This window comes from Anas acuta, chromosome 9 (assembly GCF_963932015.1).
Source record: "Anas acuta chromosome 9, bAnaAcu1.1, whole genome shotgun sequence".
Classification (NCBI taxonomy): Eukaryota; Metazoa; Chordata; class Aves; order Anseriformes; family Anatidae; genus Anas; species Anas acuta.
The window spans coordinates 23,157,348-23,184,814 of NC_088987.1; the positions used below are offsets into that span (position 1 = coordinate 23,157,348).

A 27,467-nucleotide genomic window follows, 5' to 3' on the forward strand; every position below is an offset into this window, starting at 1 on the left:
TCTACATAGCTTTGTAATTGCTCTGAGGTGACTCTCACAGTTCCCTAGATCTTCAATAATTAGAAAAAAATAATACAGGAGTAATGTGAAAATATGATTTTCATTTACATTGGAATACCTCCAGAGTATGTCAGTGGAGAGAAATATTGAAAGGATTTGTGAAGAATCTGGCTAGCAAGGAAATGGAAATAGGACAGGCTGATACCACAGAGATGAGGATTCACCTCTTGGTACTTGGATCCTGAGCAGTGCAAGCAAGCTTAGCAGAACTCATTTGATTTCATTTCTTTGTTCTGCTTCCCCTCTGTGCTCTCTATATAGCAGGACTACTCAGTCCAACATCACGGTGGTACATATGGCATCACTGCTGCTCAGCTGGAAAGCGGTGCAGGAGGAGATAGGACATGTCCTGCACAGCTCTGCCACTGGGAAGCCTTTTCAATACCAAGACAGAGCCTTCCTGCCTGACAGACTGGGAAGGGTTGTGGTAGTGCCTCAGGAAACTGGTTGCTCAGTAAGATTCCTAGCAGCTTGTCCCTGCCATGTCATGTTTGGTCATATGTTTGTGACCATGGCAATGTCTGTTACAAAGAGCTTTCATAATTTGAACTCAGGATGTTGCCATCTCTTTGTGATGTTTTGATACAGATGGCTGGTTTCCAAGAACTGTCACTATCTTCAAAGAGATACCTTGGAAGATTAAGTAGGTTGCAAGCCCCTGAATTGTTTTTCTTTTCTCCAAAGAACCTGCATAATGTTATAAAATCTTCTTTAATTTGTTTTTAAGCTTGTAAAATACTAACTTCCTAGAGCTAGGAGCTAGTATATACTGGTCATAACAAAGATGGGGCCTTGGAGATATTGTGTAGTGGGGGGGGAATTAAGTCACTATAGTTCAATATTGAAAACAATAAAGGGAGTAAGTGTGTAATGGGAAATAGCTTGAGAGCACATCATTAGTAGGAACAAGTATAAGATGATGAGGACATAAATCCAAAAACTCTGAGAAAATAGAAATTATGAATAAATCAAACAGCTCAGTTTCTAGATATGACACTACTATTTTTTCTACTGCACTCCAAAGGGCAGTGAATGTAGTGAGAGACTGATGTGGGACTATGTCCTTCCTTAGAGTGCTCTCATAGGAGTAAAAGTTGGAAGCGGTATGTGTACCAAGAGGAAGAATTGAAGAGAAGTTTCAAAGCTGTACTCAGATTCACTAAAAGATATCATACAACTAAAGCAAGTGTCTGGACTTCTGGAAACTGTTTACTTGCATTTCTCCCCTATAAAGCCCAATATATCCTTACAAAAATTAGGCTCCTAATTAAATCTGAAGGAAAACATACACTTTTTATTACTCTTCAGGAGAACTGCTACTGTGTATCTTGGGGAAGTGGGAACAGGGAGGAATTTGTGCTGAGACACAGAGTCATTATGTGATGAAATTAGACACATATGTCCAGTTTGTCTGTGAGCCTGTTGGTAGGTGCGTGGCAGGGTGTGCCCACCAAGGCACCCAAGAGGAAAGTGCCTGCCCGTCATGCTGCCTCTGCCCTGGTAAACGTCTCGGCAACGTGAGTAAGTCCTTTGGAGCCAGTGGTTTCACAAGTCTTCTGCTAGAAAGGTTTAGCACTGGCTTTTGTGAAAGAGAAGTTATGTGAAAATTAGTGTGCACGTGGGTAGAGAGGAAATACCAATGTGGAAATACCAACTGGCTTTGTTTGATGTACCCTACTTCTCACACTGGAAGGAGAACAAATGGTTCCACCTTCTCCATAGAGTGGGAAGCGAGGAGGTATCCATTTTTCTTGACTGTTTTTGGCTTGTGGTCCCACTTAAGCTTAGCACAAGGTGTATTTATTTATTTATTTTAAAATGCCTCTAGTAAGTTTATTTTCTCTACCTTAGAAATGCCCATTGACTGACATCTGTTCATTCTGACCCTTCATTCAAAATTTGTTTATTTGCCTTCTGTAATAACACAAATTACTTCCAGTGAGGAGGATGAGGTATGTGTTTGTTTGTTTGTTGTTTTAAAGAAATTGGGACTTTATGTTGTATTGTATGTAGAGGAAATGTAGTTTTAAAAGCTCTAATATATAGTAAGAAATATCCTCTTGTTCTGAATTACTATGAAAGATTTTCCCAGGTAGTTTTAAACTTGTAGTTATAATTTTCAAAGCAAATCCATGAATAACAGATCTTGAGGCTTTGGCAGTATAGACAATATAAATGAGCTACTCTAAAAGGAATTAAAACACTATATAGTCTTTCTGCAATCAGTACTTAAAGTAAGGTTAGGGGTTAATTTTCTCCTAAATAAATCAGATAGTAATTTCAAGATGAAGCACAAATTTCACTAACAAATATCAGGCAGAATATGTGAAGAGAGCAGTGGTAATGCTTCAAAGTAGATGTACAGTGGCTATTAACTTATTTATGAGTTTCTTTGAGTCAGACAAGAGCATATATATATATATATTTTTGAGAGCATTATTTTTCGAGAGCATAATTAATAGGGTTTTGGGGAAAAACAAAAGTGAAATAGTGTTTTAGCTATTACTTATTAATAAATACTTACTTGTCTTAAAATTACTGCTATGGATTTCAGACTCAGTTTACTGACAAAAACAAAACAAAACAAACAAACAAAAAGACCAGAGGTGACACACACTTATCTCTATTCTATTACTAAATTTGAAACTTTTTTTTTTTTTTTACATATCAGTAAATATTGCATATAGGAATAGCTAACTATTTCTTGTCTCAGCACTAACTTTCATCACTACCAAATACCTCACATGGGCACAGGCATATAACTGGGATCCTTTTCATAGCATTTGACAATTAATTCCACTGTCATTTTATTCTTCTAAATAGAAGTTTGGGACAGTAGTATTATTGTGCCCTTGAACAATTACCCCCAAAACAGATTTAACAGTAGTAATGTATCATCTGAACAGAATAATAGTGTTGAATTTATCTAAAATGCCATCTTAAACTGGTAAATGCAATGTGTTTTCACCATGCAAGTTCATTTCTTCACCGCTGGAATAAAAAACAACCACCTTCCCCCACCTTCCCAGGTTTGGAACATATTAAAAAGGTCATCCACCCATCCACACTTTATTGACAAACCTTAACTCATCCAAGTCCATTCCTTGACAACATACACCGCTGCTCCACATGGGCTGGGACCTCACATCACTTAGTAGCATAGAAGTGTTCCCATTTCATGTGGAAGCTTTGGCACAGTTCTTTTATTTCCACACTCTATTAACTCACCTTTCAGGTGCAGTTACTCTATTTGTCTTGCTCAACAAGAGGCTCATTTCATCCAGCCTACAATGAAGATTCACAATTCAGTCACCAAAATGCAGTTGGCAGGGGGAAGAAATCATGTATCACTTCAATAAACTGCTCATTTAGAACAGGTTTGCTGTAGTTAGATTAATCACAACAGAAACCTCTGAAGACAGAAATTAGGTAAGTTACTTAGGCTGGTAGCGAGCGACTGAGAACTTTTTATTAAGTTGATATGAAACATTTATGTGTAAAGCATAATTTACTTAATATTGGCTGCATAAGTAATTCATCAGAGACAGAATGCTTAGAGTAGTAGATTGGACAAGCCTGTTTGTGCTCATGAAAGTGTATGCACACGCAGCTTAAAAATAATGTGCTCAGAACCGGGATCCTAATGCCACCATTATCACAAGTTACTGAAATGGAAGAAAAGCAGCCTTTAGATTTCCTTTGCTAATAAGATTTGGCTAGCAGTAGCAGCAGCAGCAAAACCAGCATGTCCCCTGTGCCCATTAGTCCATGCTAGTGTGTAACTACAGTGTTTGATTGCCAGGCTAAGCACTTCTGAAGTGCCTGTGGGTGTGCCCACCCATCTGCCCCATGGAGAGATTGATTGCAAATACCTGATTGCCAGACAGGTCAGGCCAGATTGTTTGGGTTTGGTTTCTAATGATGAAGGATGAAGCACTTGTGGGCACTTGTGCAAATAAGTACACAGAGTGAGTCTTCCTGGTGAAACCTGGAAATACACTTTGTTATTTTTTCTTGTTTTATCACAGTGGCTAGATGTAAAATGTCTGAAATCACAGCAAACCCGTGTATATGTTTATCAACAGTTAAAAAAATCCTTTTTTTTTTTTTTTTATTTCTCACATTTTCTTAAGATTTTCTATTGTTATTTATTGTGCTAATGAAGAGGAGTTCATGAGATAGGTTAATCCACATCAGAAGTCTGGGAGGAAAAAATAGTCTTCTGCAAAGTAGTTCTAAACATGATGTTAAAAATGCACTTTCGTATTTTGTGCCCTAAAAAAATTGTCATAGGAAATTCTGCCTTTTTCTGTCTGGTATATGCATGTCTTGACATTCTATACATTTGGTTTTGACTTTAATGAGTCTGCAGATGGGCTTCATTTGCTAAGTGTGGTTCCAGGCAGGAGCAGCCAGACCCTGGTGCTCCTGCACAGCCAGAGAGGGGGGCAAAAATGGGCTGCACATCCTTTCATTCCCCTCTCCTGCTCATGCGGTAGGAGGGTGTGTGGCAGAAGTGAATCTGGTCAGCCCACAGCAGTATCAGCTGGTCTGAAAGAGCACAACTTTTTCATTTGGTTGACTTGGGTTCAGTAAGGACTTTGAAGGAACAGTTCAGTTTTCCCCAGTATGAGGAGAAGAAAAACTATTTGTTACTATTTTCCTGTTAACTTTGCTTCCCTGCATTGCACCAGGATAGCTGTGACAATTAGGATTTTATTCCGTTCAGCTCCCCCTCAGAGCTCCACAGCCCATCTGGACTAGGCAGGAATGCAGCATGGGGAGATAGATTTTTAGCCCTCGCTCTGTCAAGGAGGACTCAGGAAGTTAAACAGAAGCTGTTCAAATAACACCAACTTGCTGAACCTGTGCTGTGTCTTCGCTTGACTCCTCTTCATGCAGTTTGGTCTGCGGCTGCCTGTGCCACCGTGCTCCTGGCCCTCACCCCCAGGTGGGCGCTGCCTGGGGGCTCCCTTCCCAGCACAGCGCTTGTGGAGGATGGGACAGAAGGAGCAGCAGCCTGGGGCCTTCTATCGATTCCTTTGAAACATTAAAGAAAAGTTTACCACACAGCTTTCCAGAACACCTACCCCGAGAGGAAGACCAGCACAGAAATGTATGCTTGCTTTTATGAGGGAAACAGATTTTTTCAGACATCACGTTGAATGAATTCTAATTTCCCATGCTTACTGCTATCATACACAAACATTAGACTGGGAATTGTTTCGCTGCAAAATGAGAAAAGAGGTGAAACATTAGAAACACTTTTATTACAGCCTAAAGTGCTAGGAAATGAAATGCTGAAGAGTACAACCCAAAAAGTATTTGTATTTAAGCCTTTAAAGTCTTTTTATGAAGTTTGCATTTTTATTTATTTATTTATTTATTTATTATTTTATTTATAAGAGGATATTTTGTATTGGGTTTGTGGTTTTGCAATACCAGAAAGCTAGCATATTTTTCTGGTAAGCTCACCTCTTTTAAAAATGGAAGAGATTGCCCTTTTTACATTAAACAAAATTGTTTTTCTTCTTCCCTGACAATAGAATTAAGAGTCATGATTTCTGTTGCTTAACTTCATTGCTTGAACACTGTCACAGTATTCTAGTAGGTGCTCAAAGATGATACTGTTGAGTATATTGTGTGTTTGTGTTAATTTAAGCCTGGAAAGGAGGAAAAAAAATGTAATTTATGTAAATCTATTCACTTTTAAGTCATTTAGAGCTCTCAATGGAAAGGATTTGAATATGCTCATCACCTCACAGGACTGTTGCCAATATTCCCCAGACACTTGGATATCTCTCATTGTCTGTATTTGGTACTCAGTGTCCTTTTATCCCTTAATTTTTTATTTAAACAAACAAACAAAGACAAACAAACAAACAAACAAACAAAACCACAATTTGCTACAATGGCCAAGAGAATTAAGGGGTCTTACAGTTGTTATATATTAAAACAACAAAAAAAAACAATATTCTATAGAAATATAGAAATACTGCCTTATTCTTTTGGCAAAAGGGAACAAATAAATATTGTTTTCAAAGAAACAATCCTATGATGTGAATAATGAAGTAAAAATAAGTAGTCCAAACACAGACTCAAGTATTTACTAAAACAACTTTGATGTTAAATATAACCAAATTCTGGAGAATTCGGGCTCAACACTAATGGCGAAGACTGAGAAAACTGAGAAAACAGTGCATACAACTTTGGCATATTTTAATTTGATTTTTTTTTTTTTTTTTTTTAGCTACAAGCCAAATAAGACATTTCTAAAATGATTTTGTGACCTGAGAATGGAGTGCTGCCACTAACTTTCTCTCATTAAAAATGTCAGAGGTCTCATCTTGACTGCAGTTTTCTGGGTAGGCACTTTGCTCCCCACCAAACTGTGGGCTTATCTGTATAGGAAACATAGATTTCAGCAGAAAAGCTTTATATTTTTCAATGGATGTAGCACACAATGGATGCAGCACACCGGCATCTACTCATTGAATAGAGGAGATGAAAGCCTCTCTCTGTTATGAGAGAGACTTTCTATGCTAGCTTTAAGCCCTTGTGGTTTTTCAGTTCCTACATGTGTTGTTACCTTGCAGGCAAAGGGGGGAAGAACTTGTAACATCAATTTAGTTATCTATTGGTCTATCTAAATCTTAAAATAATACTACTATTAATGCAAAGTAGTTAATTGTTTTTTCTAGCAAACCGTGTCTACAGCACACGCTTGCTCCCAGACGGGTCTGGAAGGAGCAATGTGTTGTGGCTGCGAGCGCCTTCTGGCAAAGATTTGCCTCGGTGCACCACAGTGTGATACTTGTGGATAGTCCAGCTTTTAAACAAAAATTAAATGCAACTGTGGGAAGCTGTGCTTTAAACACGACACTAACTTCAGTGGTGTTAGATTTTGATTAAAGCAAAGTGGGAGCTATGCAAAGTGACCTCCTTTTGTGCCTGCTCTGCCACTGAGCACTGGGTTCCCTTGGTCCTGTGGGTGAAGCCAGTGCAGGCAGACGCTGCTGCATTCCTTGTTGGGAATCCTCCTGAGCACACGCTGCTGTGCTGCTGGATTGCTTTGACAGCCATGACTGTCTGCAAGGGCTGACTGCAGTCTCCTTATTAAATTTGGATGCTTCTATTTTCAAGAGCAGCATCATTCTTGAACTCCTGCCTTTTATTTCTCCTGTAGCTAGCTGTGAGAAGAATACTTGAGTTGTAAATACAGCAAGTGTGATATGAAATTCATCAAGAGGCAATAAACATAAGCTTGATAAAGTAACTTAACGTGGTTCTGCATTAAGCACTATTTTCTGACTATAACTGCAGTTCAGCTCTGAACCCGTACTCACCGAGGTCATTAGTGGTGCTGTTACTGACCACAGTAGGACTAGGAACAGGACCTCAAAGGGGGATAATTAAAACAAATGCTATTGACTCAACAAGTAATTGAAGCTTTTGCAAGCTGCGAATTCCAGAAAATTGCTTCTCTGCTGTATCCTTTCAGAAGCTTGAAATTATAACTTCTTGCCCCTCTGGTGATGTGATGCTTTTCCATTTGGAAAATTTAGACTCTTTTCTTCCCTAGATTTCTGATGGAAGCTGAGTTTGCAGGATGTTTTTTATGTTGGTGAACAATCTGTGAGCAAGCTGGGCATATCCTTTATCTGTGGCTGATTGCAAATTATCAGGAAATAAAATATCATAGGCCTTTTGTGTGCATGAGTTATTGTTTAACTGCCATTTTCTTCTGCCTTTTGGTAAGGTGTTAGATGTGAAATTATTAGACTGAAAATTCTCTCATTAAAAATATTTTTGATAGAGAACCAACAGTGAAAGCATTGGCTTGTGAAAAAAAATAATATTTGACAAGTGGAAAAAAAGATACATTTGACTTGTCAGACTTATATAAAATAAGTGTAATAAAAAATACCCCCAAAACAAAACATTTATCGTAACAGTTTAAAATTAAGGTTTATGTAGTAACAGCTGGATAAAACTTGAAAGTATTTTGAAATGCATATTTCAAACTTCAAAATGCATATTTGCTCACTAAACTCCGCTACTTTTATAGAGCAGTAATGAATTCCACACAGATCTTCATGAGGCAAGATGCTGTACAACGTGGTTATTAGTGAAGGCACAACTAACACAGTTTGTTAGCAGGTGTATGAGGGATGGAAATGCATGAGGAAAATAATGCAAAAATTGTTTGTAAGATGCGGCTTGTTTTTTCCATCATCCAACTTTTCTCATTTGTAATTCTGCTACAGAGGGAGTCCTCTGGTAGTAAAGAGAAGTCTGCTGTGGGAGGAGGGGCTTTGACAGAGAAAGAAGGGAGCCTATGCCAGCATTTTGTTCTCCTCTCCCTGCATCTTCCACAACTTCTTCATCTGTCTTGTGGATCAAGTGCCAGATTGGTCCACTGACCAAAATGTGTGGCAACACTGCCCAAAATGAGAAACAGAAAGCATGGTGCAAATTAATAACACTAATTTAAGAATTTATTTTTAGCTTGTACCTCCAACAAGATCTGAAATTAATATTGTTTGTAAACATCACACACAAACAAATACATGAATCCCAGAGGGTCCTGCCCTGTTTGCACATACCAACCCAGCCCTTTCTGGGGCAAGTTCTGGCAAATGCAAGGAGGTCAGTACAGAAATTCTGGCTTGGTCTTCTGCTGGCATCATTTTGATTGCTTTGAAGTATTTGAGTCCTGCCAATTAACAGTGGTACCCAGGCTTGGTGATGTGAGCCTGTGCATCACAATATCAATGTCACAAAGTGCTCCAAAATAATTCAGTAAAAGAGTAAATGAAGCAATTCCAGCTCTGGGATGAGTAAACTGGCACTTAAGGGCTTCTGTCCTTGCTTTAAAAATGATAAAACAACACAATGCACAATGCTTTCAGGAACTCGCGGCTCTAGAGGATTTGGACTATGCTAATCTGCCTGGTTCTTAATGCTGGTTGTAATGTACTGGGGAGCTGTGCTCTAGCTGAAGAAAACATTTAAATCTCCTTTTCACTTCAACACGTGAATAGTTTTCTTGAGGCCCTCAGGGTAGCTTAAAACTAAACATGGAGAAATGCTGTGCTGACATCTTTACTCTTCTGCATTCCCAAGCTCATTGGGACTTCTTAGGCCAGGGATGGGATTAACTGAATTGCAGAGACTGGTCAACAGCTTTTTGTCACAAGCCATGCTAGGGACCTAGGGGCTTTTCTGTGTGAGGTCACAGCAGTGCTGCAAGCTGGACCAGACACAAAAAGTGTTTTGGGATGGAGGACAGCACAGCAGAATGAGAGCCTGAGGGCCCCTGGCTGTGGTATCGTGACTGCTTTATCCTCACTGTATGTAGTCAGATTTGAGGACACTGAGGCATTTTTCCAGGGAATGATAGCTGAGGTTTACAGGTGTGGGAGAAAATCAAGCAAGGAGGTGGAGGGAAGAAAATTGGTTCTGGGTGATTGATCTGCTTTCTTACCTGCAGCAAGGCTGTGGGATGGGATTTTCCTGCCAATCCATTTTTCACTTTGTCTGGGCAAGGCTGACATGCACCTCACGAAGTGTAAAGGGAAATGTGCACAGCAAATGAACACTGGGAATGAGCATATATAGTGCCAGCTTAATTAATTTGCTTGTCATATTGCATTGCTTGAATTGTAAACAGCAGAACAACTAGCTGGTGAATTATGCAGTTTTTCTCTTGCACATAAGGAAGGTAGAGAGCCATCTTCCTGGCATGATTTAGTTGCTGCTTCTGCAGTGTACATAGATGTTGTTAAAGGGTTTCTGTGGGTCAGAAATATTGGAGCATAATTATTCTAACCTTGTGTGGCATATTCCTGGCTGTTTGTGAATATTTACGTGATGGAATATAGCAGTTTCTACTTCCATCTTCCTGAAATTTAACTCCTTACTTTTGCCTCCTGGAAACCACAGACATAAGACAGCAAATTTAAATCTCATTGCTAATGAGGTTATGCTAAATTCACCTCAGAAACTGTTATAGGTGACAGGCATTTATGTCTGCAAAACATCCTGAGAGAAAAGTTTTTGTTTTCTACTTTATTCCGTCTTATCACTGTAACTTTCTCTTTCAAGTTAGACTGATAATATCTCTGTCTGATAATAGCCTCTCAAATCCCTGGTTTTAATACACAAGGAAGATTAGGCTTCCAGTTGGTATTACTTCTATATTAAAAAACAACAAACAAACAACCCAAACCCAAGGAAGCTCCCTCAGGGAGAACATAAAATATGCCTTTCTTTTTGAAGCGGCTTATCCCCAGGAAACTGTCCCTGTACAAAAAATCACAGGATCTTGCATTTAATAGCCAAGTTGTAATAAATTCAAAATTATTGGCATCTGAGTTTATGCTTTACCTTTAATTCTCTTTTCCCACAGTATACAATGCTAGTAAAAGAAAATCCATGATCCTTTCAGGATTACTGCTGTAAGGTGGGCAGTGGCTTTGTGAGTTTTCAGCATTTTTCCCCTCCATTCACATACAGACAAATTCAAATAAACAAATCTTTGTGTGGCAATTGGTCTGTTTTGGCTAAGCTTTTATCAAAAGTATCTTTTAATGTGGAACTCCTACCCATTCCTCCCTCTTCCTGATCCCTGAATAGTCTCTATATTGCTCTAAAATTTGCAGTTTTCACTTTGCATTTTGAATTCAAAACCATTTTCCATATCCCTGAAAAGTGCTGGAATCCTTTAATTATTCTGAGATCTGTGTTTTCTCTGATCTTTGGGGGAAAGAAATGTGGAAGAGTAGTTTTTTTTTGATGCAAATGAAATACAAATGTCACAAATGTGCCAAGTGGAGGTCTGGTTTTACAGCCAATTTTAATATAGACAGCTGCCTACTAACCTTCCTACTAATGTAAGACAGTCATTTCATTTTCTCAAAATGTCAGAATGTGTAGGTGGAAGGGCTGGTGTTCTGCAAGATGTGGCAAACCTGAACTGCTAGGAGAAATCTGCTGTATTAGGTATATAATTAGGTATATTAATGGTAAGGTCAATGTTGAAGACTAAGACATGTGCAAAGGTATTTCTTTCTGTTGAAGAAGAATGGGTAGGAGTGTATTTCTGTACTACATGCTTCATTCTGCTTCTCCCATCCTGAAATGAAGTCTAAGTACATTTGACTACTTATTACATAGAGCTTATTTGTGGAAAAATGTGTCTACATTTGTAAAGCCTCAGCATTATCTGCTTCTCTTCCTTTAAAATACTGTGAAGTAAAATTACCCTTCTGCAGTGCTCTGTCACATTCGGTTCCCCTGGTTCCCTGCAGACCACAAAACGGAATGGCAAATTCACATCTACATTTGTAAAAGAGCATCCCTGCGTCATTTCTAATTCCAGCGCTGCCTGATCCCATTATCTTGGAGCCCTGAAGTAGGAGGGATGTTTTCAGGCTCTGTACCATGCTTCTTGACTTAATAGCCTGTGCCAGCAAGCTTACTAGTGACAAAAAGCTAGGGAATTGTAAGACTTCATGGCCTAAACCTGTAATTTAAAGTCTATTAATCATTTGTTACAGATAACAGTAATCTTCATCTTTTAGTTGTATTTATGTATTAACAGATGTGCAAACCTTTATGGAGTCATTAGAAATCTCTCTCTCTCTCTAAATTCAAGCATTGAATATTTGCTCAGGTCACATTTCTTATCCTACTTGTGCTGTGTGAGCATGCAGGATGGTCACAGAAGTGTGTTTGACCACATACAAAAATGCTGTGTATTGCTAAGCGAAATTATAAATACCAGATATTGAGAGGAAGGTATTTAAAGCCCCATTACAGGTAGTATTGCAATTTTGCTGTGACATTAGATTCTTAGATACACACAAGTAAACTATGTCCAAGGCCCCATCCCGTGTCTTGTGAAAGATCTCTAATCTTGTGTCCTGTAATCTTGTATCCTGAATTGTGGCTTTCTCTGAAGACTGCCTCAGTTAAACGTCTCCAACTCTTACATTCCTCGCTGTTGCACATTGCATGGAAGAGCAATGGGCACCTGCTTTGCATTTCAGTATTCTCACTCTGATATTAGTAGATCTATGTTAAATTCTTCTTTTCACAGCTTTAGTTTCACAGTTATTTTTTTCTTTTTGGTTCCTTTCCTCATCTTTGCACAGAGTATAATCTTTGCCAGTGAAAATAACATTGAAAACCCATGAAGTACTAAGACAGTGATAATGGGAAAGAGAAAAATCAATCCTAACAGAAAGTAGGCCTTAAAGTGCTCATTCAAAAGGTGTTAATTTATTGGTCTATTTGGATACTCTACAGGGAAGTATGGAAAGGAATTAAACGTACAGGTTTTGTTTATACAGCTGTAAAGTTTAATGACAGACTTAAAATGGAAATGTCACAGCAGATGGGGTTTTATAGGGAGAAGCTACTGTACAAATTCTTGTATTAGTACCACTAGCTGCCAATATATTTATGAATTAATTTACAGAAGAATTTATCTCCCCAGTTAAGAATAAACAAATAATAAAGCAGACTAAGAATTTTGCTTTTCAAAGTAAATAAAACTGTATGTAACTTAATCGGGTTGAAATAACTCTATGGCAACCTTAAATAACTGCAGTGTTTCAGGTGACTTCAACAAATTTACGCCAGTCTATCAGCCCAGAATTCAGTGCAATTGACCTCTCTGCATGAAGGATACTGACGCCTGGAGGAACAAGCTGATTTATCTGGAAGGCATATAAAGTACCACAAGCTCATACACATGGAAATCCCGGTAGAAGCCTTGCAACCCCAATATTTTTTTGCACGGCTAGAAGTACTTCATTATGAATTGTTACATCTGTTCACCAGTACAACCCCCCTTATTCATATGGTCTCTCTGACATTGCTTTTCCCTATGCTGTGCTTTCTGTCAGCATTCAGTATTCAAGCATTATATATTTGAAGAATTCTTCTGTGAGAAAGTCCAGTGCATCGATCAGGCCACTCTTAGAGTGATGGAACATTGAGTATTTATGCTTTGAAAAACAGAAAACCTAGCTGATGCAATGTAGGGACTCTTAAAAACCTGGCTGCTTTTTATCTTACAGTATATGCCATTTGTTATAAAACCATCTTGATTCCAAATGCACCCTGGAATAAATATATTCCATGTAACACAGAAATGCATTGTTGGAAGCAGGTTTCAGTTGAGGTGGAAAAGGCTTGAACAGAATGTAGTGGGAAGCCAGTGACAAGATGGTGTGCTTCCCTTTTAGTTCAGAGAAAGAATTTATAAGTTCTGTGAGAGAGAAAAAGGTGGGAGTAGAACTTGTGTATGTGTGTATGCATGCATGTACATCCAAAATAACAGGTGTTTGACAGCTTGCTTGTAACTTAAACATTCAGAACAATTATTTCAATAATGCATTCTGTTCCTGAACGTTGCTGGTTTTATGAGTTCAGATGTCTTCCCTCAAAATTCGTATAGTAGCTTTCAGAGTTGTTCTGAAAAAGGAAGGCTGAAATTAGCTGGGGATTGCTGGAAGCATTCGTGTCCACCAAAACCACTACCCTGTATTGACTGCTCCATTCCAGTTTACCACTCATTGCTGGTGACCTATGGCTACTTCATCTCTTATATATGTGCTGTGCTTTATGCACAGAGAACACGTTTTGTACTGCTAATTCTGGACTGTGTGTGTACCACAGACCACCAGATGCCTCTAAAAACCTCTTTGACATGCAAGGGAGAGGAGCCCAGGTCCAGAGCATGTCCCATCACAGAAGCAGCCATGACAGTGACAGGCTGGAGCTTGTGTTAGCAGCATTATCAGACCTGCTGAAAACAGACAAAAATGTGGGCCATGGGCCAGTTGCACTTTGCCAAATTGGAAATGAGAATAGATCGTGAAAGAAGGCACAAGGGGATTTTAGAGTAACTTGTTTCTAATGTTGCTGTCTACTGAAGGTTCCAAGGTGCTGGTTTCCAACCTCCCTGTCCCCTGTAGTTAGCTAGCAAATGTTAGCTACCAGCTGGCTTTCTTCCATGTAGGAGAATTGAAAATCACTGCTATTACACCAGTGTGGTAAGTATATGCCTGTCCTAATACTGGCTCTGCTGCTCTATTTTTGTACGATCTTCAAAAATCACGTGATTCCTCTGCTTCCTAGTTCTTTCTATAAATTACCACAACTGCATTACTATCAGGCAGGAGTACTGTGAAAATTTATGTTGGTAACCTTTAGTGAAGATGTGAAGTGCAATAGACTATTGAGTATTACAGCTGTATGGTATCTTACTCTGGTTATTTAGTTGGTCTTTGTCTTTCCATCTTTTCTTTTTTTTTTAACCTAAACTCTTGTTCTTCATTACTCCAGTGCTTTGTCATTGCAGACAATTTTCAAAGCATGACAAACATTCTTAGGCAATTTGAGATGAAGTGCTTTTGAGATTCAGCAACAGAATCAATTTGTTGCTCAGCTTTCTATACTTCTCTGGATATACTCTGGTGTAATAAGTTGAACTTCTAAAACTAACAAAAGATAGATGGACTCCGCACAGTCCAGACAGTCTTGTGTAGTGTTGACAGATGAGTAGCTGTAGCAGAGAATGAACTATGTAATGTGGATACTGAAAAAATAAGAATGTTATACAGAAAAAAAATTTCCATTATGTATTTTATGAGTTGGTAAGAAATCATGCATAAATTTACAGTCATACTCTATGGGAAATGAGCTGAGAGTATTTTCAGGGATTTTGCTTTTTTCTTTTTATCTTTTGTTAGTATCCTTCCTATGCTACAATCAAGTTAATGCCACTTTTCTGTACTAAAATAAAGCTAGTGTCTTTCATTTCAGACTTCTCTAGAATTTGAAAGTAAAATATTCAGTAGCTGCCCAATCAGGAGTGTTCTTCCCTGTGGAAAATCCAGATACAGTGAAAGCAAAGCTATCAGGAATTTCTGATGTTGGTGCTCCCCTCTAGTCTGTATCTGTGCTGATGTTGGATCCTAGAGATAAGGGAGATGAATCCAAATAGGCATTATTCAGAGCCCCTTTACTCGGGACAGCCTTAGTTGAAGTAGGAAAATTGCTATTGTCCAGGCCACATTTCTTTTCGTTAACGAGTGAAGGTAATAGCGGCTATTCTTTCTGGGCTGGGAATTGCAGTCTGTATTCTGTCAATAGGTCAATTTTACCCTTCCAAGACCTGCGTATGATTTCATTTTTAAGTGTTCAAAAGAAGTTTCCTTTCCTTTCCTTTCCTTTCCTTTCCTTTCCTTTCCTTTCCTTTCCTTTCCTTTCCTTTCCTTTCCTTTCCTTTCCTTTCCTTTCCTTTCCTTTCCTTTCCTTTCCTTTCCTTTCCTTTCCTTTCCTTTCCTTTCCTTTCCTTTCCTTTCCTTTCCTTTCCTTTCCTTTCCTTTCCTTTCCTTTCCTTTCCTTTCCTTTCCTTTCCTTTCCTTTCCTTTCCTTTCCTTTCCTTTCCTTTCCTTTCCTTTCCTTTCCTTTCCTTTCCTTTCCTTTCCTTTCCTTTCCTTTCCTTTCCTTTCCTTTCCTTTCCTTTCCTTTCCTTTCCTTTCCTTCCCCCCCCCTTTTTTTCTTTCTTTTTTTTTTTCTTCTCCTAATTAAGGTTGAGAAACTCCCCCAAGAGAAAACCATTCTTTTGCATGTATAGTGATGCTGAGAAAAACCAGCAGTATGTATCAGCAAGAGTTTTACTTTTCTTATTACTGATACCTGATGGAGATAGTATGAATGAAATATTAAGTGGTTATAGCCTTAGAGGATGTAGGTGCTGGGGAATGGGGTGGAGGGAATGGTGCTTGAATAAATGTTAAATCTACTTTATCCAAGTCATCGAACCTTGAATGCCTGTGACTTGATATCCAAATTGACCAACGTGAACTTTGATACTGTTACAGGTTATCAAATCACATGTGAAGTTCGAATAACAGGCTTATCAAGTGCCTTTGTAATATGTGCTGAAGAATAAAAAGCTGTTATCTAGGGTATGTCAAATGAGAGAAGAGTGATAGAATTCTTATGTGCTGAAATTATGGTATCCTTGCAATACATGCCATGGATTGCCTCAAATGTAGGAAAAATGATATTTATGCCTTATCTTTGAAAAGGACAGATAATTATGAATTTATTCTTTCTGTGCACAGAATTCCAAAACCAGTAGTTCCCATGAGTTACAGTGCATATATACACATCACAGAAGGATACACAACAATAATATTTTCAGAGAGATAGAAGTGAATTTTCTGAAAAAAAAATTAACCAGATGTGAAATCAAATTGAGAAATCAGAATATTTTATTAGATGCTCCATAAGCCACTAGCTTGCAACTGTGCAATTTCACTTAAGGAAAGAGTAAAGGCAGCTATAAAAATATATAAGAATATAAGATAAACGGAAAGAAGAAAGCAAGCAATCAAAACTAAAATTAGAATCTCAGAAATGTAGATGATTGATTAGATATGCCAAAAGACATAAGAAGAAACACATGGCCAAACAGTAGATGATAGGGAATGTAAGAATATGGGAACAAAAATAATTCTAGCTGTGCTTTCAGCTTGTTGTAAAGGAAGGTGTGTTGATTTTTTTTTCCTTGTCTGGGGCTAAACAAACAAACATAAAAGGTATTCTATCAATATAGATCCTAAAAGTACAAGAATTGACATTGTATAATGAGTTAGAGTTCAGTAAAAAACTTGCATCAAAAAGTTTTTGAGGGCTGCCTGAGGAACTATGAAGCCTTCTGAGTCTTGATTAGTTTAGCTCATTTTGGAACACTGAAAGAATTGCCTAAAAGTGAGGAAAGCTAAAGCTATGCTTTTTGTGTGGTGGTTAAAGGGAGAGAGGAACAGTCATCATTTCCTGACACAGTTTTTGAATATCTGGTACAAGATTCAATAATAAAGTATTAAAAGAAGATCACAGTAAAAGAAGAAACAATTTATATTACTAAACAACTAGAAACTAGTTAGTTGAAAGGATCTGTCTTTTTTAGTAAAGTTACAAGTTTGGCCAATGAAGGCAATACTGTTGATATTTTTATAGAAAATCTGACCTGATACTGGTCAGAATTTTAACTATGATATTAGAATGATATAAAATCCACCTGGTACGTAATGAAGTGATTTTCAGATGTCCGTCAAGTAACAGTGACTTTCAGGGAGGTACCTTGTTGGTTCTTTCAGTCAGCGATATTTGTCATAGGTGTTATTTTGAAGGGGTTAACAGAAAATAGCTGTTAAAGCTTACATGCAACAGGCAAGTGAGAAATCAGACAATGTGAAGTCATATTTTAAGGACTGAAAAGTTCTTAGTAGGCTGCAATGATGAGAAGGACTAATAAGGTCATTAGTTGTAGAAACTGAGGGCATTTCCAGCAAAGGTTGGCCCTCATGGTTAGCAGTGGTATCCTTGCACCATGTCAAATCCTGGGGCAATAATTTCAGGAGAATCTTAATAGGGAGCGTTCCTTTAATGAGGATTAAAAAATAGGTCTTAAGGGTGGTTTCAGGAAATTGAGTATTTAGTTTAGCAAATCACATGTAAACTTTTTCCTAACAGTCTTTTTTTTTTTATTATTTCTTTTATTTCTTTTTTTTTTTTCCTTTTATTTTCTTTTGTCCTTTAATAGAGAAGATAATGTATAACTGGAACAATGTGTGGGTTGAGATTGATCTTTCATCACTAGCAATCTTGAACTAAGGACCAGTGGGTGGGTCGGTGTTTTTCCTGTAGTTGAACATTAAATTCTGTTTGAACATTAGCCTAACCATCTTCAAACCATGTTTCTATACTCTAACTCTGATTTGTATTATTTGGAAAAACAACCTATGCATCAATAGTGGTACCCTCTACTTTGTATATTAACAAATATACATTTGTTTTGCCTTCCCTCTGTCCTCAAACCAGCATCTTATATCTGTCTGAACAAAATAAGGTTCAGAGACAAGCCCAAAGGTGAAATTCCATAAATAGAAAACTGCTAGACCCTGTCCCTTGGTCTACAAAATATACAAAAATGTCCTTTCTTTTGACTTTTTATGAGGTAAAGATACTACAATTCTGTTTGCACTCTCATGTCTCCATGGAAACAGCCACTCTAATTTTAGGGAATACTCTTTGCTCCTATCATTCAGTTAGGCTTTAAATAAATCTGTGTAGTACCACTGGTGTCTGTTGCACAGTCATCAAGAAAACTCAAAATATAGCTGGAAAAAATGCACACACCAGATACGGAGACAGTAAGTGATTTTTTCCAAAAGGGATGAAACTGAGAAATCTAAGTCTTACGAAGAAGTTCTGTGTTTAATTAAATGTGCTGTCACTGGACTTGTCTCATGGATCTCATTTAACCGATATATGCAACAGACCTCTTCCCTCCTGATATTTATATTATAAGACAATTAAAATACAGAGTCACATGCACATGTAGAAATGAAGTAGAAAGAGATAATAAGGCAAACTGGGAGACAGACAGTGCTGTTCAATCTTAAGACTAGTTAAATTTGTCAGTGTATATTGTAAAGATGAAGTTATTTGAATAGTGTAATTTATGGAACCTCACCTACAAAGGCCATCCTGCCTGTATGAAAACAACAGTGCCAGTGTGTTGCGTGCAGCAAGCTGAGGATTAAAAATGAGGGGAAATGTCCTATCTTGTCACAACTGTCACAAGAGTATCAGCAACCTAATAGAACAATCTAACTCATACTCAAAACCGGGAACAACACCTCTGCTTCTCCCAAAGACTGAAATGGGGACTATCAGTATCAGGGGCTGTCAGAATTTGTTCAGAAAGGTGGTGTTTCCAAAAGACTGTGAAGAGATGCCTGGGTCCCATGTTTTAGATAAAATAACTGTATACAGGTATTTCTGGGTGCTTCATCACTACTGATGATAGTCAGAACATAGCAGTAGAAAGTGCAAGGAGTGTGTCTACTAGCTCAAGTTCTTAATATTGAGAGAAGTCTGTATTAGGGAACCTGAAAGGAACTGATATTATCTGCAGAAAGTTATATTCAAGGACATTAAGTGCCATCAAGAGTAATGGAGCCAGTTAGGGGATCTGGTAATGGTAAAGGTGCTAAAAAAATGTTTGCATATATATATGTGTAAGTTGTTTTTGCTTCATGGCTGGGTCCCAGACAGCTTTCAGCAACCCTGAGTGTTACCTTATAGGTTGACTTATCTCAGGCAGTAAACAAATGTTCATCTATAGCACTGCATGTCTGTCTGCAATAATATTAACAAAGCTCCTTCAATTACTTCTCTAACAAGAATAAATGATTGTAGAACATGAAATCACAGGCATTGTATTGTTAATTATCACGTGCTTAAACTAATATTGTTGTAGAACTACTTCTGTTTATCCTCTTGTTCTCTTACTAAGAGGAATTTTAATGAATTTATTTTTTTCAGTTTTGTTTTCTTTTGGCTTTGGTCTTGCAGTGTTTTTCTAGGTGTATGAATATTTATGAATGACAAACTTTATATCATATTGGAAATGGTGTCATGGGGAAGGATCTTCTGATGAAAGGTAATAATGCTTCACTTAAATATGCTAATAAGGAAACTGTCACAATATGGTTTGAATAGTTAACATAATCCCAACATACATGCTTCAAAATATTATTTGCATTGAATAAATATGAACACTGTGGTTCTTTTAGATTTACATTCAATAAACCGAGTAATTTAAAAATACTCTAGCTGGAGGTTAATCTGGTGTTAACGCCTTAGGTGGGAATATGTCAATCTTCTCATTTTCAAGAGTAGCTTGAATGCTTAGAACAGTAATTCCCATTTAACAGGAGTCTGGGGTGTTTTAAACTTGTGACCATTTATTTGTAGAAGAGGGCAATATAAGTGAAATGAGGCCATCTCTCTTACTAGGAGCAGATGTTAAATTTTCTGAAAGATAAAATTATCTGAAAATATGAACCTTTTGCAATGTCACCTATTTCCTATGCTGATCTGGGGCTTTGTAGGTGACTTCTAAGTGTTCCAAATTATTGTGATAAAGCTGGCCACAGCCAGCTTAGAGATCCATCTGGTTGCACAGTGACGTGAAGCAGCATTTATGCCCTGCCCACTGCAGACCCTCATTGTCTGCAAAGCTGAACACTTGGCTAGCCTGGCCTTTACTGCCCATTGCTGCCAAAGAAAGAAAAGGGGTGCCAAAGGGACGAAATAGAGACAAGAATGCATGAGCCTTTTCTTGGAGTTCGTCACTGGCTGAAGGTATTTTTTAATGAGTGTCAGAAGGCAGATATTTTCAAAATATTTCACTAGAAAAATCCAGAAAAGGAGACAAGACCAAAATCTTTTCAAGACACTTTTAGTGTTTCCTGTAAAACAAAATTGTGAAAATGACTGTTTCTTCCTGAAATTGGAATAGTGTGTTTCCAAAGTGAGGCTAACCTAAATTAAGTCTATCTTCCACCTTTCTGCTTATACTCTAGCAAACAAAATTTTTCCCATGCATGCCAGCTGACTTGTTACAGTGTTTTTATTGTGGATTTGTGAAACACATCTTGTTAGCAGCAGGAAAAGCTACCCCCATAAGATTACAGTTGGTGACAGTGCAAGAAAGACAAACGGGCTGGCAGCAGAACAACATACTGCTGGGAGAGCATCTGTACTTTAAAAATGGTGTGGGGAGGGAAGAGAGAGCACTGTGCAAGGTGGAAGCTGTAACTCCCAACTTACACCTTACACAAGGTCAGGATAAAGAATTAAAACTCCCATAATTGTTTCATTTACTCAGTTTTATTATTTTGCCTATTGAACAGGGTTAGTAGGAACTGCTTTCTAGAGGCTGCCAGAGATGCTCAGAGAAGTCTTTAGGCCACATGCTGGAAAGCCTAACCTGTGTCCTGACCTACCCTGTGTTGCCTTCTGTTGCTCCCCTGACTGGCCCTGTTAAGTCATACCCCTCTCTGAAGTATATATAACTCTCAGCAAGACAGAGCTAGATGTTTGGTCTGCTCTGGTCCCTTTATTCCTTTTGATGCTTCCTGACATTATGCATGGAAGCCACTTCCTCTAAACAGACGTTTATATTTGCTAGAAGAGGCAGGACTGTTTATTTTTTTTTAATTAAACTGAGATTGAGTGGTGGGTTACACTGGGAGAGGGCTTACATGGCAGTGCAAGCGCTTCTTTTCCCAAAGAGCGCCTTGCTGGATGCAGCTCTGGAGAAAGCTCACATCTTTCTCTGATGACTGTGATTATGGTCCATGTGCCATGATATAGTACATCGAAAGAAAAGCTTCTTCAATATCTTGGATATATCTTGGATATTTATGAAAAGTCCAACACAGAGTGATCCTGTGTATGCTGTCACTTGTACCAGTAAAAGGCAGGAATGGAAACAATATGGAAAATAGGAAAGAGCCCTGTATTTTTTCTCTGCCATGCAGAGGTGTCCTATGGAAAGAGCATTCCACAGCTCCCATTGCCTTTCCTCAGCCTGGTACCTTGGCTCCTGCAAATTCATCCCAGCCCCCAAACCACCCCCATCCCAAACCCCATGAACAGGGTGGAAATCTGCTGATCTGTTATTAGTTACAGAATGCCTCTCGCATCTATTTATTTATTTATTTATTTTCTGTGGAGGAAAAAAAAAAGGGGGGGGTCAACAGTAACTTTTAAAAGGGTCAGTTTATAAGTCATTAGGTTGGAGATAAATATTTTACACAGCTCTGATAAGTGTGATTTTTGTTTGTTTGTTTGATTGATGAAATGAAGGCAACATAGACCCTACAGTTGATTGCAGTTTTTGTGCATGCATAATTTTTCCCTAAAACAGAGGCCAGGATGAAAAGTGAGTGGGCTAAACAAGAAATGTGAATGCTGTGTAGGGTCCTTGAAATATTTATTTCTGACTTTTACACAAAGTGGAGGATGTAACACTGAGAAAATCCTTCCACCATCTGTAACAGCAGAGTTGCAATTGCATTTATTTCTACTGTTCATTGGCTAATAGGAGGCCATTTCTTTCCCCTTCTGCCTCCTTGCATTTTTTACATCTTTTGCAAGGACATCATGTTCACTTTTAAAAAAGCTGACTTGCTTCAAACTCACTAACTAGCTACATCCAATTTATCCTTTATCTTTAATGTTTTTGTTTGTTTGTTTTTTAATTCCTTGATGCTGATTTTTTTTTTTAACTCCCTATTGTTTAATTGGATATCCATATTTTAAGAATGGACTAGAAAGCAACTTATCCAGACCAACTGGCTGAATTCCTGAGAACTGAAAAAAAAAACACTGGCAGAAAGACAGGGTCATTTGCGATGTGTAGGCATGTGTTTGAACATGATAACATCACAGCAACACTGCAAGTCATATGTCTTTAGCTTAGATAGTAAATACAGATGTACTAAATGGTTATGCGTATTTATGTTCTTAGTTGTGATGCTGTATCTTAGGAGTATATAGTATTTTAAGTTTGTTACATGTATGCTTAAATATTTCACATTAGATACAAACTGCATAAGCTAACCCACAACTGTAAGCAAAAGAATAAATCGGGTTAAGTCTAGCTGTTAAGAATGAATATTATTCTTATAAGAAGGAAAAGGTGGTGAAGCCTGAAGCCTGGTGATATTTTAATTCAAATTTGTAGGATTTATTTGGCTTTAACCAACATGAAATTGGTGTATGATTAAAAAAAAAAAAAAAAAAGAGGATCTTCCTCTCATGTGAGAAAGTGAAAATAGCCCTTCAATTTCATTCAAAAGAAAACAAATTTTTCAATCATCTGATCTAACTTAACAAAGGAAAAAGTCCAGATTTCTGGCATATTCTTATACCTAGCAATAGCTAAATTTAGAACAAATGTAAAAGCCCAAACTTATAATATAAAGGCAATTCTTAAAATTGTTTGTTTAACAAGTGAATGGTTAAATTCAATGTTACATGCCATTTAAATATAAAAATTGTAGACAATTTTATTTTATTGTATTTCACAATAAATTGCACAGTAGCGTTCACCATATTTTTAACGTTTAGAGGAACAGTGCAATTAATTTTACCAAAAGGAACATTGTGTACCAAGCTCAAAAAGCATGAAATGGAGTAGCACTAGAATAGACAAGAATGCCTGGCGTCAAGTGACATTATCGTTCTGTTAGCAGCATGCTGCACAGTCACTCTTGGCCGGCTTACAGATCTGAGAGTAGTTTCTTTTTGTTGTTATTATTTTTTTTTACTTTTTTTTTTTTTTTAGTAAACTCTGTTAAGAATCCAGAAGGCTGCTTACAGTTAGCATGTTTGTAATGCATCATATACTCCTGATAAATTTTTAGTTGCCATCAAGGAAAATAGCGGAGTCCTTATGGAACAATTTGCGTGTTTGCTGGGAATCCCCCAGCTGAGAATTGGATGGTTTATAAGCTTACAGAAATAAAGGGATGCAGGAGAATGTTTGGTTTGTTCCTCAGGTGGAAAGCTAAAATTCAGCACAGCATGTCTGAATAGCTTGCTATTATTTTCTTTGTAATTCTAAATAGGAATGCAAAAATTAAAATTGTTATTTTTTCAAAAATGAAAAATGATCTTTTCCAAAGATCAGAAGGATGGGTTATTGTTTCACTCTGATTTGTGCTGTCACTAAGCTCTCACCATAACACCTAGAGACTGGTACTGTGTCGGTGCAGTCCACAGCATCTCCACAAGGCTCCAGATTTGCTGTCAAATAGGATGTAAATATGTCCAGCTTCGATGGCTTAACTTGCACAGCAGGCATTTCAGCTCACGAGATGTTCTGTCTTTTTCTGTTGGGGAGGTTAAGAAGAGAGATTTCTGAGAAATATTTTAGGTAATTTCTTTATATCTTAACATCGGCTGGTATTTGGAAGGCTGAAGTATTGCTGCCTGTGCTGTCCCTGCCCTGTACATGCAAGATGATATTTCACTAGGATTTGAAAGGGTCAGCTCTAAAGAAAAAGTGCTGTCGGATGGCATCTTCCAAGCTATCAGTTGTCTGGGTCTATTAAAACAAAAGATTTTAACATATGTGTTTGTTTTCATTGCAGATATATATAAACATGTACTTCTAACATTACTCTGCTTCAGTATGGCAGCTCTCCTCTAATGAATTAATAGAGTGGCACATGATAAAGACAGTGGTAGCAACTGTGGTGTCCCTTGTAGCTAATTTCCCAGCAAGGTTTGTTTTTAGCTGGGAGGCTGACATTCAGCTTTCATGAGTCCTGTTGCTACAGGGATGGTTTGCATATGTTGTGTGGAAAGCTGACATGTAGAGAGGCAAGCTTCAACATCGCCTTTCAGCTATCTTAGTCTTTGGAGAAGACAGATGCCTTTTTAATCTTTTTTAACTATTCATTACAATGTAGCTGTATTATGTAGGTGAACAGGAGGACAAAGCCTTTCTATATTCACTTAGCTTTCCTGGGATTTTTTTAACCCTGGTTAAGGCCACTGATTTTTGGCAGTCTTGATCATTTAAAATATTTTCAGACTTTATGTAGAATATACCTGTTTCATCAAAGGTCCTTCCTTGCTTCAGACACTGATACTTCATTTCTCCTACCCCCCTTGCTATTCAATACTCCCATTGCTGGCTGCTGATCTTAGAGCAGCAGTCATCTGAAGGGGCTGTGCTGGTGAAGAGCTTGGCTCTTTCATTGCCTTTACTTGTGACACCTCTCGATTGCTCAGTTTTTCTCCCTGTTTCTTTACTTCCGATGATTGGCAGTGCTCAGGAAGATGTTCACCTTCTCTTACCCTCTGTCACTAAAAGATTCCTTTAGTTTCAGAGAGATGTGTATTAAAAAAAACTAAACAACCACATGTTTGTCTAGTTTCTCCCAATTGTTGCATTAAAGAACATTCAAAGTAGAAGCAATAGATGACTAGGTATTACAATTACCTCCCAACTCTTTGCACTTCCAGTACTAAAGGAGTGCTCTCTATTCCTGTAAACCAGGCAATTCCTGAAAGTGTGGTAATAGCCCAGGAGGGGGGCTGTGATAGAACTCCAGAACAGAGACACATGAGGGCACTGATGTTTTCCCTTTTAGTTTTGTGTAATCAAAAAATAACAGACAATTAAGATACTCAAGTCATATGTGCCATAAATTCACTTGTTTTATTTTCAGCCCTTCATTGAAATACAGCCTGTGATTCCATGGGAATGTGGCAGAATCCTAGCACAGGACTTTGTCATATTCTGACTGATAAATCACCCAGGGACTAAGGGATCGCTACAGCTATCCTTACATCCTGCAACATTAATTTGGCTTTCTGATCCTGCCAATAGATGTATTCCCTGGGAATTGTTCTGCTCCTCATTAGGACTTGGTCATTTCCAGCTATGAAGACATCCTTCCCATGCTCTGGGACTCGCATGCTCTGAATGTGTGTTTCCCCAGTGATGCCTCAGTGTTTTGGCTAGAGGAATGAGCAATGCTGTCATCCTAGTTGGCTGGGGAAGAAGCCTAGGTCTGATATTCACCTTTTTGGCACCTGATCAGATAAATCAGGTCAGAACAACTGAGATGCTGCCTGCTGGACTGGGGCTTCTCTAAGAAGATCCAGGGTGCGTTTGGCATACTGGTGGTAGTGCTGCAACGGGCAGTAGTTCAAGTGATCTTTTCTAGGAAAAGGGGTTTTGGGTGTCTGAAGCCAGCATATCTATATTTTTGTTAGCTTCTATAGCACGTAAAATGGTAGTGAAAAGTTAAACTGCATTTGTAAAGTTAAGGCAGGTCACAGGGATTCTGTCTGTGTATGTGAACTAAGCAGCAGCCTCTTCTGGTGTTATTCTTCCTCCAAAGCTACAGCAAGCAGGTCTGATGTTTGTGCAGTATCACACCTGCTCTGAGAGGCTAACCAAGTGGCATTAACTGGTGCCAGTTCTTTCAATCACCATTTTGCTTCTCTGCAATGTTAGTCATGCACACACATCAATGCTTTTAGTTACCACTGTGTAGCTTGATGGGAAAAACAAAAATGCCTGCATGGGTGGATTTTCTTGTGTTTTGTTTTCCTTTGCTTTCTTTCCTGTTGGAATACAGTGCTGCAGGTTTTACAACATGCTACGTGAGGTCCTGAACAGAGAGAGTTTGCTAATGAACATGCATAAGACCAACTGACTATCCTAGCGTTAATTAGACCTCCACTTTCTCATTTGTTAATTGCAGGGTAAATTTGGGTAACTCAGCTGTCTAAACCTCCAATTCACAGGGCATTTGCAGGATCCAGGGCAACCTAAAATTAAGTAGCTGAATAACAACACCTGCAGCTATCGGCTATATGCTCTTGTATGAGCATACAAGAAAAGCCCCTCCTATCATCACCATCCAAAGCTGTCCCAGAGCTGAAGGCAGGGATATGGTATACAACTTGGGTTCACTTCTTCTTCTTCTTCTTTTTTTTTTTTTAATCAAACAAATAAATAAAAAAGTCTAACCAGTTACAGTAGGATAAGAGAAAGGCAGATGACAAAACAAACAAACAAATACCAAAACAAACAAGTAAAGAAAAAAAAAAAGAATCAAAAGAAAAAAAAACAACAACAACAAAAAACAACAGGCAGTATGGGAGGGAATGATTAGGACTTGAGATAGTCTTCAAACAACGGTAGCTACAGAGAAGGTACATGGCCTGGTGTTCTCTCTGAAGACCAAGCTATGGCATCTCACAGACAAACTTGTACAACTTTTAGAAATATTTCTGTACTCAAGTATGTCGATGGAGAGGCTGGCTTGTAAATGTTTTGATCTTGGTTTAAATTGTTATTAATATATCTAGAAGTGGGAAGGATTGTTACGTTCATCTCTTGTAGCATACTGTCTGTGACTCCCAGGGCATGCAATATGTGTCTGTTGATGAATTTTGCCATTAAAATGTTGAAGACAAGCAAAGAGTTTTCTCATTGTACTACTTTAAAAATTAAGCTCCTGTTAGATTCAGGAAGTACTTTTTTAAATAGCAGCTAGAGGGAGGTATGTATGAAATTTAAGCTTCCTAGTGTTTACCACTATACTGTTCGACCGTAGATGCATGAAAAAGGAAATGACAGTACTAAATAGCCTTCAGCTTAAATGTAACTCAGAAGGGTAGGAATAGCAGAAGAAAGGTACATGGCATGAATTTCACTGCAGGGTCCCAAGATCCTGATCTGTTTCTAGTTTATATGATCAGAAAGACAGAGGCATAGGAGAAATTGTAGGTGTAAAGAGGGACAGAAGATAGGAGGGAAGGAATGAGGATGAGTTTTTTTGCAGGAGTTGGATGTTGCAGGGGATGCCCTGGTTCTTTTAAAGGGGGACAAAAATGGCAGATGTAGAGAGGTCAGCCCTTGGAAGGGAAAGTGAAAGAAAGAAAGCAAGACACCCCTTCTACCCCTGCAGTACTCCACTGCTGTTCTATTTCCT

At 38.2% G+C, this 27,467-nt stretch overlaps 1 long non-coding RNA gene across 2 annotated transcripts in view; it reads left to right on the forward strand.

Moving 5' to 3' along the window:
- LOC137860988 (uncharacterized) overlaps positions 1–27,467 on the forward strand; it is a 196,984-nt gene that overhangs the window by 105,476 nt on the left and 64,041 nt on the right. The window contains exon 1 of one of the 2 annotated variants that reach the window (XR_011099300.1): positions 26,304–26,424. The exons of the other annotated variant lie outside the window; for it this stretch is intronic. This is a non-coding gene — a long non-coding RNA (uncharacterized lncRNA). Of the gene's footprint in view, positions 1–26,303; positions 26,425–27,467 lie in introns of those variants that run through there. 2 annotated transcript variants of the gene reach the window in all.